Below are 6,092 nucleotides of genomic sequence, written 5' to 3'. Positions count from 1 at the left end.
CCCTAACAGTGGTAGTATATATCTGATGCTAGATTTACTTGCATTTGTTGCATCTATGTCTGATCTTGTTCATAACTCTGAAGCTGTCCTGTTTTCCTTGCATTGTGGATGGGTGGTAGTTTTAGCTTAGTAATATCCATTTTGGTTGTCATGAGATTTATTAGGATGAAGGTATGTAAGCATCAGCATGAATACACTGTAATAGGAGCAGTATTGATCTTGATCAAACGTTATAGCTGTCTTTTCTATAAATTCGTGATCTTCCTAGATGAAGATAAAATGCCATTCATGAGATGCATTTAAAAGTGGCAAAAATCAAATATTGCAGAATAATCATGTCAGATATAGGCTATGCACATGGGCAGAGGATTCTAATTTTCAAACATACTGGTATTTTGGCACACGTAGAATCACGGTCCCATGTGTGCAACTCCGATTCCAGTTTCACTTGATTTCCCTGGGGGCAATAAAAAAGGGAAGATGTGCTGCAGGTTCTTTGACAGCAGTAGATTTGATTTCAGCAGAAAGTTATAGATCATCTCCTTTTCAGATATGCCATATTTTTGAGATGGAAAAATGTTGCCCCCACCCACTCGAAGCTTTCAGATGTCATGTCTTGTCAGCTTTCCAAGGATTGATTCTTTTATTCAGAATCAGGCTGACAAGTTATATCTGCGGTCCTTTCTTGATGTACTGCTAAAGTCTTCAACACGCAGACGTTCATAAGGGCTTGGTTATCTGCCAGTGGGAACACATCCAGTTCAGCAGCAGTTGGCATCATCTAGGTTAAATATCTTGACTTTCGTGAATGAAGATGTAAACTTGAATCAGGTGGTAGTTCTTTTTATTAAGTCCTTTTATTTATATTTGTGTGTCTCCTGTGATGGGTGGGGTTGGGGTTTTTGACTGCAGCTCACTAAGTAAATGGGACTCAACCTTCTTAGGCACCACAAATTCACCCTAAGCCAATATGATCATTTCTAATCTGTAGCATATATCTATTAAACATTTGGATCAGTGGGTCAAACGCGGAATAACGTTGGTCAGTTGGCACTTAATTGTCAATCTTTTTTTTTTATGTGTACACAGTAGGGCTGCAGCTAAAAATTATTTTGCTAATCGATAAATCTGATTTATTTTATTTTTTTCGATTAATCTGATAATAGATTTTTTACAGAACCTGAACCAGATGAAGCCAAAGCTATGGTACTTTAGGAGTTCTGGATAGAGCATATTTACAGACAAAGATGGTTTTCATCTTAAATGCAAAATGTAAATATTTTTTGTACAGTTTTGTGTTTATTACTGCTCTTGTGTAGGGTTGCTCTTTTAGCAAATGGCATGTTTTAGAGTCTGTATACTCCACTGAACAATTAGTTGGCGATTATTTCAATAATCGAGTAATCACAATTAATCAGATTAATTGCTTCAGCCCTAGTGTACAGGTTTAACAAACATTTCCTCATGATTTGATCAGATCAACAGTTTTGGTGAGTTGAAGTCAGACTAAATTAAAATGTTGAAATGTATATTTTTGCCAAAGAATATGGATTGCAGCTTGGGACATTCTTTTAAACGCACAGATGGTTGAATCAGTTTCAGATGTTTAATGGATAGACTGTATTCTCTATCCCAACATGAACGCATGCAGGCCCTACGGGCCGACACTGAAGACTTCTCCACATGTTCTATGGGGCAAACAGGAAATTCATATATTTAACACCAACATTTCATCCTGTGTTTCTCAAAAGGTTCTTAAATGGAGATTGTTAAAAAAAAAGTAACTTGAATACAGCTTTGCAAATGCAGCAAGTAACACTTAATACTATTAAAGAACGTTGCTGTGAAAGGCAGAACCTGCTGAACGCTTGTGAACCTTGGCACCCATATGAACAATGACAGATATTCATATTTTATTTGGAGCTTCAAAGAGAATCCTTTTAAAGTGCTCTGTAGCGCAGGGCCCTCTTATAAACCTTCAAATATGCACTCACAGCTAATTGTCTTTTATGAAGGTTTGTGTAAAATGTCACGCCTTAAGGGCAGATAAAGTTCGTTTTCAGTTTTAAAATCTGTAGTATTGACAATCCTTTTTAAATGTTCAAAGCATTGCAGCTCCAAGAGTAAATTACTTTTCTTAAAGCTCAGTTGCACAGAAGATGCAAAACTGGGAAACATACTGTGTTTTTGCTAAACCTCATGGTAGTGAGAGTGCAGTAAAATTTGATTTTTTCCTCATAAGAGATTGAGGTTAATGTATACAAACTTGTACATTTTTAGGTTTCTTCAGTATTTACACTGCCTTGCAAGATTCATACCCTTTAACCTTTTTCATATTACAGCCAGTCTGTTAGCATAAACCTTTAATGTCCTGCCATGAGTTCTCAACTGGACTTAGGTCTGAACTTTGACTGGGCCATCCAAACACATAACAAGCTTTGATCTAAAGTCAGTCCTTAAGGACTGCTGTCCTACATGTTTTAGATCTCTTCTTGAACCAAAAGTTAATCTCCAGGCCTCTGCAGAACTTGAATGTGTGCTGAGGAGGAAATTCATCCATTTGTTTCAGGTGTGTTAGAGCCTTGAGGATGTGATTTGGCCATATCTGATTTAAACCACTGATGTAAACATGGATGTATGTTGAGGGTGGTTCTTTGTATGGAAATCTGAGCTCTTTTTCATCCACAAATAGGGGTTCTTCAAGGATTTATCTAGTTCCATCCCATCAGCTATGATCAGGTTCCATGTCCTGGCTGAAGAAAAGCATCCTGTTGATGTTTCACCCAATGGTGTGTTAGGGTAATGGGCAGTCTTTGTTTTGCACTGCACTGGCTTCCTTTAAACAGTGGCATTCTTCTTGCCGTTCTTCCATAAAGACCAGGTCCCATATTCACAAAGAATCCTAAGACTAAAAGTAGCTCCTAGTGACATCATTCTAGGAAAAATCTTGAATAAATGAACACATAAACTTATTACAAACATACAATTATTAATATAGAAACGAGATTAACCTAGGGGGCAATTCAAAAGTTTCAGCAGCAGGACAGCTTAAAGGTGCACCTCTAGTAAGGGAATATTTGGAAAGATAAATAAATAATAGAAATAAAAGTAAATAAACATGAATAAAAAATCTACAAAATTACGAACTATCATACAGAATTATTTGAACATTTACAGACTGTAAAATGCTTTCAAAAAGTGAATTTGGAAATCACAAAATCTAGACAACAGTACAATAATCTAAGCGCTATGAACATAGAAGGAAGATGTAAATGAGTTGAAGTGTGAATAATGAATGGATAAGTATTTGCTGTATTGTTCATGATGTCAGCAGCCTAAATGATCATCTACAACGCTCCCCGCTCTGGTGTGCTGCAATCTCCTCTCTAGCTTCTGACAGCAGCAGGAACCAGAGCTGCTCACGTTCCAGGCTGGTGATGAAACCAGAGGGAACGACGCATTGATCTGCTGGGAATACCTGTTTGTTCCCACCGTGATCCCAGGACCAAATCTACCTTTCAACACTCCTCTGTTCTCCTCTACCAGCAGGCTCTGCTCCTCTGTTCAATTTGGTTTTCTCAACCTTTTTTCTTTGTTTTTGTTTTTGTGATTTTACCAAAATAAACCTCATTATACAAGAAGACAATCACAATAAATGCAGTAAATTCTTATATGAATATGAAATTAATTTATATGAAATGCAGTATAAAAATGACCAGCATGGCAAGTAAACATAATAATAATAATAATAATAACAAGATGAGCATGTAAATAAGCTAGGTTCAAACATGTTGATGCTGTGTTCATTAATTTAATCTTGCTAAGATTTTTCATCATGATTTAAACAATTCTGAATCCAGTCTAAATTATATCATTGGTTAATTCCTCTCCATTGATTACTAGGAGCGTTTCTGTTTTGTCTTTTGCAACAACCAATCACAGCTCTAAGAAGACAGCGTCACACCATAAAAGCCATAAACTGTCAGGTACAACCAGACAAAGAGTTAATATCAACAACTAAGTCATATAAACTGGCTTTATTGAACATTAGATCTCTGTCAGGAAAATCATTTTTAATTAATGACTTCATTACTGACCACGATCTTGATGTTATGTTTTTAACAGAAACGTGGTTACATGAATTTAATGAAGCTCCCATTCTGATAGAGGCGACGCCTCCGAACTACATTTTTCTTTGTGAGAGCAGACAGCAAAGAAAAGGTGGAGGGGTGGCCTCTTTGTTTAAAGATTTATTAGAGTGTAAAAAAGTTTTTCTGGGCAAATTTGACTCTTTTGAATATTTGGCTCTCCAGGTAAAGAGCCCGGTCCGAACCATTTTCTTGAATATTTACAGGCCTCCTAAGTCCAAAACAAACTATATCAGTGATTTTAATGAGCTTTTATCTGTGATATCTGTTGATTATGACTGTTTAATTATTGTGGGAGACTTCAACATTCACATGAACAATCCTGAAGACACAAGTACAATAGATCTATGTGACACTCTTAGAAATTTTGGTTTGACTCAACATGTTAAACAGCAAACGCACAAACAGGGACATATTTTGGACTTGATCATCACTAAGGGTCTAAACATTTCCAAGGTGTCTGTAACTGATGTTGCTCTATCTGACCACTTTTCTGTTATTTTTGAAAGCATCATCTGCAATGACTCAGTTTGCCAAAGAGACATGATAAGAAAACGCATCTTTAAGGACGGTGCTGCTGAAACCTTTAACCAGATTTACTCTTCTACCTCCACTTTGCCCTGTAACACTGTAGATGAGCTGGTAGATAACTTTCATTCTAAAATCTCAGACATCATTGATTAATTTGCTCCAATTAAAGTGAAAGTCGTTTCTGGGAAGAAAATGTCTCCGTGGAGAAGTGCTCCACCAGTCAAGTCAAAAAGCTGAACGCAGGTGGAGAAAGACTGGACTCCAGGTTCACTATATTATCTATAAAGAGAGACTATACAGATGTAACCTACAACTGAAAAATGCAAGGGAGTACTTCTTTTCTGAGATCATCAGCAAAAACATTAACAATGCTCGTGCATTATTTGCCACCGTCGACAGGTTACCAAACCCTCCTGTAACTGTAGCATCTGAAGTCCTCTCTACCAGGGCCTGCAATGAATTTGCTAAATTATTTACTGAAAAAACCCAAAAGATCAGAGGGGCAGTCAGCACATCCACATCAACTCCAGTACCAATGCTGTCTCCAACTAGAACTGATTTTGACAAAATTTCCCAATTTCACCAAATAAACTGCAAAATCTTAGAAGAAATCGTACAGCAACTAAGCTCTTCTTCCTGCTGTCTCGATCTTTTACCCACAGCCCTCCTTAAGAAAGCTTTGCCTGTAATAACATCTGATTTAACTCAAATAATAAACACGTCCCTTTTGTCAGGTGTTTTCCCCCAGGCCCTGAAAACAGCAATTATCAAACCTCTATTGAAAAAGAGCAACTTGGACAAGTTGCTACTACAGAACAACAGGCCTATCAAACCTCCCCTTCATCAGTAAGATTATTGAAAAACTGTGTTTCAGCAGTTAAACAACTTCCTAACAACGACCAACCGTTTCGATGTCTTCCAGTCAGGCTTCCTGCTCACCACAGTACAGAGACTGCTCTTGTCAAGGTGTTCAATGACATCCGTATAAATGCAGACTGTGGAAGAACCACAGTGCTGGTATTATTGGACCTTAGTGCAGCATTCGACACTGTTGATCACTCCATTTTATTAGAGCGCCTGGAAAACTGGGTCGGCCTTTCTGGTACAGCACTCAACTGGTTTAAATCCTACTTGAAGGACAAGGACTTTTTTGTGTCAGTAGGAAACTTTACATCAGAGACCACAAAAATCACATGTGCCGTTCCCCAAGGGTCCATCTTAGGGCCCCTCCTATTCAATATCTACATGCTCCCCCTAACTCAGATTTTAATAAACAACGACATAAGTTATCATAACTATGCAGACGACACACAGCTATACGTTACGATGTCACCAGGTGACCATGAACCCATTCAAGCGCTGGGTAAATGCTTAGAAGAAATCAATGCATGGATGGGCCAAAATTTTCTTCAG

The sequence above is a fragment of the Girardinichthys multiradiatus genome, chromosome 9, assembly GCF_021462225.1.
Source record: "Girardinichthys multiradiatus isolate DD_20200921_A chromosome 9, DD_fGirMul_XY1, whole genome shotgun sequence".
Lineage (NCBI taxonomy): Eukaryota > Metazoa > Chordata > Actinopteri > Cyprinodontiformes > Goodeidae > Girardinichthys > Girardinichthys multiradiatus.
This window is presented reverse-complemented; position numbering follows the sequence as displayed.